The sequence below is a fragment of the Somniosus microcephalus genome, unplaced genomic scaffold (genome assembly GCF_052327205.1).
Source record: "Somniosus microcephalus isolate GS21.2 unplaced genomic scaffold, FLI_Smic_1.0 unresolved_chr2, whole genome shotgun sequence".
Lineage (NCBI taxonomy): Eukaryota > Metazoa > Chordata > Chondrichthyes > Squaliformes > Somniosidae > Somniosus > Somniosus microcephalus.
Genome location: NW_028225180.1, coordinates 44,395,376 through 44,409,720, shown reverse-complemented (window position 1 = coordinate 44,409,720; position 14,345 = coordinate 44,395,376). Strand labels below are relative to the sequence as shown.

General features: G+C 46.4%; 1 pseudogene; it reads right to left on the bottom strand.

Annotated features, from left to right (window-relative positions):
• Positions 1-7,852: 7,852 nt before the first annotated feature.
• Positions 7,853-14,345, bottom strand: part of LOC147092587 (NACHT, LRR and PYD domains-containing protein 3-like) — a 59,103-nt pseudogene continuing 52,610 nt past the window's right edge.

Sequence of the window (14,345 nt, the reverse complement as noted above, 5' to 3'; positions counted from 1 at the left end):
CTAGCTGCTCACACTCTCTCAGCAGAACCTCTTTCCTAGTTCTACCTATATCGTTGGTACCTACATGGACCACGACCACTGGCTTCTCCCCCTCCCACTGCAAGTTCCTCTCCAGCCCAGAGCAGATGTCCAGAACCCTGGCACCAAGCAGGCAACATGGCTGCCTGGACTCTCGCTCTTGGCCGCAGAGAACTGTATCTATCCCTCTGAATATGCTGTCCCCAATTACCATTACATTCCTATTAACTCCCTCCACTTGAATGGCTTCCTGTACCTCGGTGCAGTGGTCAGTTTGATCATCCACCCTACAGCCACCGCTTTCATCCATATCACCTGCCCTGCCATCTTTAATGAGTCCTCATTTATTTACCTACCTACCTGCCTGCCTGCTTGTCTGCCTGCCTGATTGAAACAAGTGAGCTCTCTGGCAGTTATAGAACCAGATTAGACTAGTTAATTAATTAATTACTCTCACCTGCTCTACAGCACAGAGCTTGCTTAGACCTGCCCAAGCCTGGAAGAAACTTAAAACTTAAAACATTAAATTTAAATTTAAGTTGAATACTAATTGCAAGCACACAAGACTAGATTTTATATAAAAAAAGAGATTAACCTTTAAGATTCACTCCCTCACTCACCAAACTCGCAGCTTAACACTGAGTGGTTGGAATAACTTGGGCAGAAGTGGGTTTTAAGTAGGGTTTTAAAGAAGGGGAGGGAGTTGGAGATACAAAGGGGTTTAAATGTCAGTTGCAAAGTGTTAGCTCTCGGTGGCTGATGGCAGAGGGCGATGTGTTGTAGGGCAGGAGAATGTTACAGAGACATGAATGGGCTCAAGCACAAAAATATGAATTTTACATTTTTCAGCGACAGAGAAGAGTGAAACAACATTCTTCTGGCAAGAACCAGTGATAGAATACTGTAGTAGGAAATAACTACAGAAAATGCTGGAAGAACACAACAGGCAAGGCAGCATCCGTGGAAACAGAAAAGAGTTAATGTTTCAGGCCTGGGACTCTTCATCACAACTGGAAAAGGCTGGAAATATAACAGATTTTTAGCAGGTGCAGAGGCAGGGTTGGGGAGGGGAGGGGAGGGGAGGGAGGAACTGAAGGACATTCTGTGTTAGGGTTGGAGGCAGGAGAGCTTAAATATTGCAAATGGGGATGGCAGAATCATAAACAGCATGAAAAATGGGGGCAGGGGTTATAGTGTGAAATTGTTGAACTCAGTGTTGAGTCCAGAAGGCTGTAAAGTGCCTACTCGAAAGATGAGGTTCTGTTCCTCGAGCTTACATTGAGCTTCATTGGAACAGTGTAAGAGGCCGAGGACAGAGAGATCAGAGTGGGAGTGGAGCAGATAATTAAAGTGACAAGCGACTGGAAGCTCAGGGTCAACCTTATGGACTGAGTGGAAGTGTTCCACAAAGCAGTTGTCCAATCTGCATTTGGTCTCCCCAATGTAGAGGAGACCACATCGTGAGCTGCGAATACAGTACACTAAATTGCAAGAAGTACAAGCAAATCGCTGTTTTATCTGGAAGGGGTGCTTGGGGCTCTGGACAATGGGAAGGGAGGTGCAGGGAGAAGAGGAAGTTGTCCACTCCTCAATCACCTCCATCAACCTTCCCCTTTGCCCAGCACCTTCCCTTGCAAGCGCAGGTGATGCAACACCTGCCCTTTTACCTTCTCCCTTCCCGCAGATTGGGCGACCGTTTTGTGGAACACCTCTTTTCAGTCATTAAGAGTGGCCCCAAGCTTCCGGGCGCCTGTCACTTTAATTCTCCACTCCACTCCCACTCTGACCTCTCCGTCCTTGGCCTCTTACACTGTTTCAATGATGCTCAACGTAAGCTCGAGGAACAGCACCTCATCTTTCAATTAGGCACTTTACAGCCTTCTGGAGTCAACATAGAGTACAACAATTTCAGACTATAACCCCTGCCCCTATCATCAGGTTGTTTATGATTCTGCCATCTCCATTTGCAACATTTAATCTCCCCTGCCTCCTACCCCAACACAGAATGTCCTTCAGTTCCTTTCTCCCCTCCCCTCCCACTTTCCCTGCCTCTGTACCTGCTTAAAATGTTTTACATCTCTAGCAGTTTCCAGTTCTGATGGGTGGTCCCAGACCTGACACGTTAACTCTGTTTCTCTCTCCACGGATGGTGCCTGGCCTGCTGAGTGCTTCCAGCATTTTCTTTTGTTATTTCAGATTTCCAGGATCCACAGTATATTGCTATTGTGATAGAATAGTAAGCACGGGCAGCATGCAACAGGCCCGTCAGATTCAAATAATTAATCCATCATTTCTCCCCTCAGATTGCACATGGACCGAGTGTGTATTTGCAGCATTTTCTGCCAGATTGGAGCAGAGTGTCTGCCTGTGCTGCAGGACAGTGGGTTGCCACAACTTCAGTAAACATTCAGTAAATGTTCGTGCTGATGGGGACGAAATATTCACTCCTTTCCCCGGAGCAATGGGCAGGATTGTAACCTCAGATTGGTAGAAACAGAGTATGTGGTGGTGAGATAGGGGCTGGGATCTGTCTTAGTTCACACGCTTTGGGCTGAGAAAAGCATTTTGTTGAGCGTTCAATCACTTTCTTACAGACGACCGATCCAGTCACCAGGAGCAAAAAAAAAGACTTGCATTAATATCGAACCTTTCACGAGCACCGGACGTCCCAAAGTGCTTTACATCCAATGAAGTGCTTTTTTGAAGTATAGCCACTGTTGTAGTGTAGGAAACGCGGCAGCCAATTTCTGCACAGCAAATTCCCACAAATAACAATGTAATAATGACCAGGTAAACTGTTTTTGGTGATGTTGAATGAGTGATAAACATTGGCTTGGACACCGGGGATAACTCCGTTGCTCTTCAAAATAGTGCCATGGGATGTATTACACCCACGTGGGAGCAGACGGGGCTTCGGTTCAAAGACTCATTCGAAAGTCGGCTCCTCTGACCGTGCAGCCCTCCCTCAGAACTACTTTGGAGTGTCAGCTTAGAGTTTTGTGTTCTAGTCTCTGGAGCAGGACTTGAAAACCCACAACCTTCTGACTCAGCGGCATGGTTGCAATAAACTGAGCCACAGCTGAGCCAAGGAGCAGTTACAAATAATTGAAAATTTCACCCTTCAGAGGGCAAAAGCCGGAAACAATGATGGTGTAGGAATTAACGAATTCCTACGAATAACGGAGATCGACACAAGAGAACAGGTCTTTACTCAATGGAGATGCCATGAGGACTGACTGGGCAATCCCGTGGTTTACGACATGATGCCATCGCGTTTGCCCGCGCTCTTAAAAGGGCCACGCCCCGTACATGCAAACTCTATATACAAAACTCAGTAACGCCTAACACAATGGTACAGGTTTAGGCTGGTGTTAGAACATCGTTAAAGAGAATTATATAGTTAGCCAGAGTCATTCAGTGGTTCTGCCACATGCGCCCCCCCCAGAATTCGCTTTAACGGACTAAGTCAAACGGTGAAGCGTCTAACAAGCCTGTCAGAATGACTCCTGTACTCTCGAGGCGGAGGCTGCTGGGCGGCTGGCGGTCTGGTGGGCGGTCGCACTTGGCCTGCTGTAACGACGACGGGTGGCCAACCCCGTCTTGGCCGTTGTGCTGTCTCGACAGGGCGGTCGAGGTCTAAATGTGCTGGCTTTAAGCGGTCGACCAAAATGTGGTCCGGTTTACCACCGACATCTACCGTGAAGGTTTTGTCCCCTGCTTCCAACACGCGGATGGGACTGGTATATGGGGCCTTGAGCGGATCCCTATGTGCATCATGGCGAATAAAAATGTATTCAGCCTTGTGAAGCTCCGTGGGAACGTGTGAACTCTGTGGCCCGTGGTGTGAAGGGGGCACCGGTGTGAAACAACCGACCGCATCTTGGTGATTGGAAGCTGGGCAGACACGGACCATGGCTCCGTTGACGTTGGTAGGAAGTCCCCTGCGACTCGCAGAGGCTGACCATACACAAGCTCCACTGATGAAGAGTGAAGGTTTTCTTTGGGGGCCGTGCAAAGGACCAACAGGACCCACGGTAGCTTGTCTGCCCATCCAGCATCCTGGAGGCTGGCCTTCAGGGCGGCTTTCATTGACCGGTGGAAGCGTTCGCAGAGGCCATTCGCCTGTGGGTGGTAGGCTGTGGTGCAATGTAATTTGGCACCGAGTCTTTGGGCCACTGCATTCCAGAGTTCGGAGGAAAACTGCGGTCACCTCTCTGATGAAATATCTGCGGGCACTCCGAAACGGGCGATCCAGGAGGAAATGAACACCCTGGCCACGTCCGCCGAAGCAGTGGATGACCGGGTGACTACCTCTGGCCATATGGTGGTGCGGTCAACCATGGTCAGGATGTGTGGAAAACCATGGGAGGGTGGGAGTGGTCCTACCAGGTCCATGTTGACGTGGTCAAAACGTCGCTCCGGAACTGTGAAGGCGGCCAACCGAGCTTTGATGTGGCACTGTGCCTTGGCCTTTTGGCAGACCACGTAGGTGTTGGCCCAGTCACGGACATCTTTATGCATGCCATGCCATACAAATTTCGCTAACATCAGTTTCTGAGATGCCTTCATTCCAGGGTGTGACAACCTATGTATGGCATTGAACACTTTGCGGTGGCAGACGACCGGCATGACAGGGTGAGGATCTTGTACGGCGACGTCACACAACAGCGTGGTGCCTGCCTAATGGAACTTGACGTTGGCCAACTGGAGGCCAGTTATGGCTGTTCTGTAAGCTTGGACTTCCGGATCTGTGGTCCGCTGCCATGAGGGCGTAGTCGATGCCCACATGAACCGTATTGACGATCGCACGGGAGAGGCAGTCTGCCACCAAGTTGTCCTTACCGGCCACATGCTGTATATCCATGGTGAATTCGGATATGTACGTCAGTTGATGCTGCTGTCGGGCTGACCCCAGTTCGGCGGTACTGGACATTGCAAAGGTCAGCGGCTTATGGTCCACAAAGGCGGTGAAAGGACGTCCTTCAAGTAGGAACGGAAAATGGCGGATGGCCAGAAAAGGGCAAGCAACTCCCGGTCGAAGGTGCTGTATGCTCTCTCATTCTGCCGTAGTTGAAGGCTGAAGAATGCCAACAGCTGTCACGTCCCTTTCACCCACTGCTGTTGCACGGCACTGACTGTGTAGTCCGACGCATCAGTGGTGAGGGCAATGGTGGCTCCTGGCAGCGTTGGCTAAGGTGCTTTTGGTGCCGGCGAATGCTCGGGCCATGTCATCCATCCAGTCTACCGGGTTCTTGCCAGTCTTGCCTCGTACAGGCGCTGCATGAGTAGTGCTGCCTTAGGCACGAAACGGTGGTAAAAGTTTACTATGCCTTGGAATTCCTGCAGGGCATTTATGTTCTGCGGGCGTGGAAAGGATGGCTCCGCCTCTACCTTCGAAGGTAAAGGAACCGCTCCCTCTGATGTGATGCAATGCCCCAGGAAGTCAATTTGGTGCAGGCCAAACTGACACTTGGCCGGGTTGATAATCAGGCCGTGTTGGCTGAGGCTTCAAAAAAGGGTGCGTAGATGACAGGTATGTTCTTCCTTAGTCGGACTGGCAATTAGAATATCGTCCAGGTAGACGAAGAGGAACTTGAGGTCCCGCAGCTCGGAGTCCATCAGGCGTTGGAAAGCCTGGGCGGCATTCTTTAACCCAAACGGCATCCGTAAAAACTCGAAGAGTCCGAATGGGGTGATGACTGCGGTCTTCTGGACGTCTTGTGGCTGAACTGGGACCTGGTGGTAGCCCCAGACGAGGTCAACTTTTGAGAACACAGTGTTCACTGCCAAATGTGCAGAGAAATCCTGGATATGGGGGGTTGGGTACCGATCAGGAGTGGTGGCGTCGTTTAGTCATCGATAATCGCCGCAGGGCCGCCATCCACCGCCAGGCTTTGGGACGTTAGGAAGGGGTGAAGACCAGGGACTATTCAACCGGTGACTAATCCCAAACCGTTCCATGGTTGCAAACTTTGCCTTTGTGACCGCCAGCTTGCCAGGTTCCAGGCGCCGGGCCCGCGCGTAGACCGGGGGGCCGTTGGTGGTGATGTGGTGTTCCACACCATGTTTCGTGGCTGTGGAGGAGAACGTGGGTCTTGCCAGGTTGGGGAATTCGCTGAGCAGGCGAGCAAACTCATCAGGAGTTGGGAACGCACAGGAGATGGTGTGTGACGTAGTGTTACTGCGGTAACATGGAAGAGAATTAAAAGTTGCTGCGTTGATCAGCCGTCGGTTCCTAACATCGACCAGGAAGCTGTTGGCGCACAGGACATCCATGCTGAGGAGGGGCTGGGAAACTTTGGCCATAACAAACTCCCAGTGAAAACGTTGCCCCCCAAGGCACAACTCCACTCGCCGTCTGCTGAAGGTCCGAATTGTTCCGCCATTGGCTGCTTCAAGGGCGGGGCCGTGATTTCCCGTCTGCACATCGAGGGCGGACGCAGGTAAAATGCTGCACTGCGCTCCAGTGTCACACAGAAAACGACGACCGGAGAGAGTATCAGTGATGAAGAGAAATTTCCCGTGTTGCCGATCACCATTGCGGCCGCGGGGTGCCCGTTAAACCCGTTCCTCGGTGTTGCAGTGTCAGTTGTTGTTTTTTTGGGGGAAACTGCAGGGAGGGCGGCAACGCTTCGCCTTCGCGCCGAACTGTGCGTGGTAGAAACACTGCCCAGCAGGCTGACGAGCTGGGGCGGCGTCTGTGCGGGATGGGTGCCTCATGGCGGCGCAGTACTGGCGAGTTACAGCAAAAATTTTGTCGGCCCCCGCAGCGAGTGTTGCGCAGTCTTCCATTTCAGATCTGGCCAGGGCAGCTTGTACCTGTTCAGGCAGTTGGCTGAGGAAAATCTCGCGGAAGAGGAAACATTCCCGTTCTGAGCCCAGGAGTGTGTGCATTTGGCTCATGAACTGTGAAGGCTTGGAGTCCCCGAGGCCGGGCAGATAGCGAGTAATCGACGGGCACGCTCCGATTTTGTGAGCCCGATAACCTGCAGTAACCGCGCTTTGAGGGTTTCATACTTGCGCTCCGTTGGGGGGTTTTCGAGGAGGCTGACGATCCGAGAGGCAGTAGAGCTGTCGAGTGCGGAGACCATGTAAAGACACTTGGTCTGATCTGCATCGATGTTCCTCAGGGTGAACTGGGCCTCGACCTGAATAAACCACGAGGGCGCTTGCTGCTCCCAGAACTGCGGTAGCTTTAGCGAAACGGCGTTTGCTTCCATGCTGTGCTCTTCTTTTGTGAAAACGTTCACAAAATGTGGTCACCAATGTAGGAATTAATGAATTCCTACGAATAACGGAGATCGACACAAGAGAACAATCAAACAGGTCTTTACTCAACGGAGATGCCACGAGGACTGACTGGGCAGTCCCGTGGTTTACGACATGACGTCATCGCGTTTGCCCACGCTCTTAAAGGGGCCACGCCCCGTACATGCAAACTCTATATACAAAACACAGTAATGCCTAACACAATGGTACAGGTTTAGGCTTTTGTTAGAACATCGTTAAAGAGAATTATATACAGTTAGCGAGAGTCATTCAGTGGTTCTGCCACAATGGTACATTTTCTTAATTAAAGACAATATTTGGGATTTTGTTATTGCTTTAATGGAGGTAGAAAAATAGTGAGAATCTTAATCAGGATTATGTTACACGCAAGTAAAAGTATAGAGTGTTTATATTCAATGTTGTAATTGTCTCCCACCAGTAACCCCATCTCCTGCAGGCACACTGCCGTCCTGAGTCACACCAAAGTCCAGGGCAGTGTGTACATTATTCTGCTCAAACACTTTCCCATTTCTCTCCTTCTCGTGCTGATTCTTCCTGGCGTCTGGGCAGTGGAGTCTCTGACCCTGTGCATGGGCCTCTCACGCCACAATGGGAGATGACGCTCGCTCAGCTCCAGCCGGGAACAGTTCCGCTAACGTCAGCAGTTAAAGCTGGAGCGGGGCCGGTCAAAGGGAGGGACAGAACATAGGTCCAAAATGTCCATTCAATGATCACAGTAACGTTTATGAAATGAAGATATCCACTCCCACCATTAGACCGGGTCTGGATTGCTGCACCGACTTCAGGTGTCTCTTTCCATTTGAACTGAACTGATTCCCCCACAGCCTGAAACAGGTTAAACAGGAAATAAACAGATTGCCAACAGTGTAAATAACAGGGAGACTGGTGATAATACATCAGTAGGAGTTACAGACACATATTATCCATAACAGCATTAATACAATAAAAAGGAACACAAACACTCACCCCACACGCTCCAGACTTCTGCACGTCAGTATGAGGCGGCAGAAAGCGGGGACAGATTGGTCTGTGAAGAAGTTTGATTCCAGGTACAGAACCGTCAGTGAGCGGTTTGTGCCGAGAGCGGAGGCGAGATCCTCCACACAAGAATCTGTGAGAGTGTTCTCTTCCAGGCTGGGATCAGAGAGAGAGAAATACAGGAATTTGAGTAAATCTTGGAAGTATATCGCCGTTTCATCATTGTCATTGGGTCAAAATCCTGGAACTCCCTCCCTATAAGAACTGTGGTAGCATGTTCACCACACGGACTGCAGCGGTCAAGAAGGCGGCTCACCACCACCTTCTCAAGTGCAATTAGGGATGGGGAATAAATACTGGCCTTGCCAGCGACGCCCAAATCCCATGAACGAATAAAAAAAAAATCCGTAGTGTTTCTTAATAAGTGTCCATTATTATTAGTAACACTACTACTGATATTAATAAACACTGTCTATTATTCTTAGTAATATTACCGATGCTGATAACGTACAGTGTTTATTAAAAAAAACTATTTCAGATACTTATAATGTACAGTGCTGATTAATAACTATTACTGATAATACTAATAATGTACAGTGTTTATTAATAAAACTGTCGCTGATACTTATAATAAATGTACAGTGTTGATTAATGACACAATACTGATATTAATGAACAATGTGTAGTATCAGTAAACACTATTACTGATTCTAGCAAAAATTTAAAATATTAGACATCCAGTTATTAGAAACACAACCTCACAGAGTCTGGTACTGACCACAGTTTCTGTATTTTACAGTCCACATTCCTCAGAGCCGCAGACAATTGTTTAACTCCAGAATCTCCCAGTTTATTGTAACTCAGGTTCAGAACCATCAGTGACTGATTTGTACTGAGAATGGAGGCGAGATCCCCGGCACAAGAATCTGTAAGACCGACGACAGCCAACCTGTAGATCAGAGAGAGAGAAAAATAACAGGATTCAGTAAAACAGCATCGTTTACTAATAACGCAATAACTGATTATAATACTGCCCAGCTTTGATCAATAACACTATTACTGATGAGATAAGAACATATGAAATAGGAGCAGGAGTCAGCCATTTGGCCCCTCCAGCTTGCGACACCATTTAATAAAATCATTGCTGATATTCGACCTCAACTCCACCTTCCCACCCGATCCCAAATCCCTCGATTCCTTTAGAGTCCAAAATCTATCGATCCCAGCATTGACTTTTGTCAACAACTCAGCATCCACAGCCCTCTGGGTTAGAGAATTCCAAACATTCTCAAAGCTCTGAGTGGAAAAAAAATTCTCATCTTAGTCCTAAATGGCCGACCCGTAATCCTGAGATAATGCCCAATTGTTCTAAACTCTCGAGCCAGGGGAAACAGCCTCTTAGTATATACCCTATCAAGCCCTCTTAGAATCTCATATGTTTCAATGAGATCACCACTCATTCTTCTAAACTCGAGTGTTTAGGCCCTTTCTACTCAATATTTCCACATAGGACATCCATCTCATCCTAGGAATCTCTCTAGTGAACTTTTGCTGCACCGCCTCTAAGTCAAGTATATCCTTCCTTAGCTAAGAAGAGCAACACTGTCCATAATACCCCAGGTGCAGTTACACCAAAGCTCTGTGCAATTGCAGCAAGACTTCCTTGCTCTTATGCTGGACCACATTGCAATAAAGGCCAACAAAGCATTTGCCTTCCTAATTGCTTGCTGTACCTGCATGTTAACTTTTTGTGTTTCGTGTACAAGGACACCCAAAGTCCGCTGAACATTTAATAGTTTTCACCATTTAAGATATTCCTTTTTTCTATTCTTCCTATCAAAGTGAATAACCTCACATGACCCCACATTGTATGCCATCTGCCACCTTCTTGCCCAGTTACATAATCTGTCTATATCACTTTGGAGATTCTTTTATATCCTCCTCACAGCTCATTTTGCCACACAACTTTGTATCTTCTGCAACGTTGGATACATTACACTCAGTCCCTTCATCTAAATCATCAATATAGTTTGTAAGTAGCTGAGCCTCAGCACTGATCCATGCGGCACCCCACTAGTAACAGCTGGCCAACCTGAAAATGGCCCGTGTATTCCTACTGTCTGTTTTATTTTCTTTAACCAATCTTCTATTATTGTCAATACATTAGACCTAATCCCGTGATTTCCTATCTTCCACAACAACCTTTCATGTGGCACCTTATCGAATGCATTTTGAAAATCCAAATATACTACATCAGCTGCTTCCCCTTTATCTATCCCACTAATTACATTTTCAAAACGCTCTAATAAATTTGTCAAACACGATTTCCCTTTCAAAAAAAACAATGTTGACTCTGCCTTATCTTATGATTTTCAAAGTGCCCCGTTACCACTTCATTAATAATGAGTCCCGCAATTTCCCAACAACTGATGTCAGGCTAACTGGCCTGCAGTTCCCTGTTTTCTCTGCCACCTTTCTTGGATAGCTGAGCTACATTTGCTTGCTTCCAACCCACTGTGACAGTTGCAGAATTTAGCGAATTTTGGAAGATTAACAACATCTGCTACAACTTATTTATATACCACTTTTAACATAATAAAACGTCACAAGGCACTTCAAATGAGCGTTACTGAAAAAGAACACGGCAAGAGAGCCCCAGGTGGGCAGAGGAAATGCTTCAAGGACACCCTCAAATCCTCCTTGAAAAAGTGCAACATCCCCAGTGACACCTGGGAATCCCTGGCCCAAGACCACACAAAGTGGAGGAGAAGCATCCGTGAAGGCGCCAAATACCTCGAGTCTCTTCGCCGGGAGCAAGCGGAAGCCGGGCGCAAGCAGCGCACGTCAACTCAAGCACCCCACCCACCCGCCCCTTCAACCACCATCTGCCCCACCTGTGACAGAGACTGTAGGTCTCGCATTGGACTCATCAGTCACCTGAGAACTCATTTTTAATGTGGAAGCAAGTCATCCTCAGTTCTGAGGGACTGCCTAAGAAGAAATGTCCCATTGACTTCTCCAGTACTGTTTCTTTACTAATATTAATAGCTTTAAGTTCCTAACTCTCATTGGACCCTGCTAGAATTCGTGAAAGTTAAATGTTTAACAGTCGAACTTCTTTGTATCTTGGATTAGAGGCATTCTGATATAAACAGAATGACTTTGAAGTGTCATAAAAAGAATATATTTCTTGTTTTCTGAAATGTAAAGTGCTTGAGTAAGGGATAGGTGGTAGTAGTGACGTCACCCAAGAATGGTGAAAGTTTAGTTTCAGGGTAATACACATCGATAGCAGGGCTCCATTCGCTACAGATAGCAGTTGTTAAAGTTTTTACTTCAAAGCTGTTAGCAACTGTTATGTCAGGAAGTCTCGTGTAGGGGAAGTAGTTTTGAAGTAAACGTCTGCAAACTGTTTATATGAATAGTCTATTTTCAAAGGGTTTGGGAATAGATACGTCATAAAGTCTTTTCTATGATATTTTTGTTTGATGTTGTCACAATATATGGTATATAAAAGGAGCATGATATTCAACAGTATCTCAGTGTGTGCTCGAAACAGGGAAAAATCACTCTCTAAGCAATTGCAGACCGATCGCCATTCTGTGTATCAGTAAAGTCTGTCCTTATACTCCACTACTCGAAACGTATTGTTGTGAACAAGAGGAGAAAGGAGGTTGACTACTCAGACCCTTGGCTCACCACTATTTCTGGTATGTTTCTTGTTTCTTCTATAGTGAAGACAGATACAACATATTTATTTAACGTATCTGCTATTTCATTATTCCCCCTTATAATATTTCCTGTCTCAGCCTCTAAGGGACTCATTTACTTTTGCTACTCTCTTCCTTTTTACATACTCCTAGAAACTCGTACAATCTGTTTTATATTTTTTTCTATTTTCTGCCTCTATGACTTGCATGTTCATCCTTTGTTGGCTTCTAAAACTCTCCCAATCCGCAGGCCTACTAATCTCCCTGCCAACATTATAAGCCCCTTCTTTTGAGCTAATACTTTCCTTAACCTCTTAAGTTAACCGAGGACAGATTACTTTTTACGTGGTGGTTTTGTTTCTCAATAGAATGTATATTTGTTGATAATTATGAATTGTTTCTTTAAATGTTCGCCATTGCTTATCTACCATTATACCTTTTAATCTAATTTCCCATTCTACTTTAGCCAAGTCGCCCCTAATATCCATGTAATTGTCTTTATGTAAGTTTTTTTTATATTCATTCATGTGATGTGGGCATCACTGGCAAGGCCAGGCCAACATTTATTGTCCATCCCTAATTGCCATTAACTGAGAGGCTTACCATTTCAGAGGGCAGTTAGGTGTCAACCACATTGCTGTGGGTCTGGAGTCACATTTAGGCCAGACCAGGTAAGAATGGCAGATTTCCTCCCCTAAAGGACATTAGTGAACCAGATGGGTTTTATCGACAATCCAATAGTTTCATGGTCACCATTACTGATACTAGCTTTATATTCCAGGTTACTTTATTAACTGAATTTAAATTACCCAGCTGCCATGGTGGGATTTGAACTCATGTCTCCGGATCATTACCAGTATCATAACCACTATGCTACCATAGTACTCTTTGACACTCTAGTTTCGGGTTAAAGTACGTCACTATGGAACTCAATGTGAAATTATATCACATTATGATCGCTCTTCCCCAGTGGATTCCTTACTATGAGATTATTAATTTACCATGTATTATGACACAAGCCAAGATCTATGACGTATCATTCTAGGAAACTGTCTCAAATGCATTCCTTGACGTGGTCCTCCAGACTACCTGTGATTTGTCCAGTCTTTATGAAGATTAAAGTCCCCCAATACTATTGCATTGCCTTTGTTTCAAGCTCCTCTCACATCTTGATTAATAATCTGTACCACAATATAGCTGTTAGTGGCCTATAAACTACTCCCACCAGTGTTTTCTGCCCCCTTTTATATCTTATCTCGACCCATACTGATTCTGCTCCCTGCTCTTCCGAGCCAAGATCCTTCCACTCTACAGTCCTTACGTCATCTTTTAGTATCAGGCTACCCCTCCCCCTTTACCATTTTGTCTCATCGAAACGTCAAGTACCATGGAATATTTAGTTCACAACCCTTGGTCACCATGCAACCACTGCTTTGTAATGGCTATTAGATCAAACGCATTTATCTCTCTTTGTGCCATTAATTCGCCTATCTTGTTACGAATGCTTCATGCATTCAGATAAACCTCCTTTAATATTAACTTTATGGTATTTTTCCCTAATTTAACCTTATTCACTGTTGCACTATAACATTTAAACTCTCTGTCCCATCCTGTCACAGTCTGCTTATCTTTACACTGATCCATGGCCTTGACTTTTCTCTTCAGTTTCATAAATTTACCCTCATCTGAACACTCCCCCTTTTAGGTTAAAGTTCTATCTATAGCCCTAGCTTTTCAATTCACCAGGACACTGGTCCCAGCCTGGTTCATGAGGAGTCCATACCAACGGAACTGCTCCCTCTTTCCCCAGTATGGCTGTCAATATCCCTTGAATCTAAACCCCGGTTTCCCACACCACACTTTAAGCCACACATTTAACTCTCTGATCTGTTTGACCCTATGCCAATTTGCACGTAGCTCAGGAAGTAATCCAAAGACTATTACCTTTGAGTTTCTGCTTATTAATTTGGATACCAGCTCTTCAAGCTCCCTCAGCAGAACCTCATGCCTAGTTCTAGCTATGCCTTGGATTCCTACATGGACCACAACATCTGGATCCTCCTCCCACTCCAAGCTCTTCTCCAGCCCAGAGATGATGTCCTTAACACTGGCACGGGGCAGGCAACACAACCTTCAGAACTCCTGGTTGCGTTTGCAGAGAGCAGCATCTATCGCCCTGACTATACTGTGCCCTACACTAACACATTAATTTTCACTCCTCCACTTGAATGGCCTTGAAGAGCAGGGAGTAGAATCAGTATGGGTGGAGATAATATATAAAAGGGGGCAGAAAACACTGGTGGGAGTAGTTTATAGGCCACTAACAGCTATATTGTGGTACAGAGTATT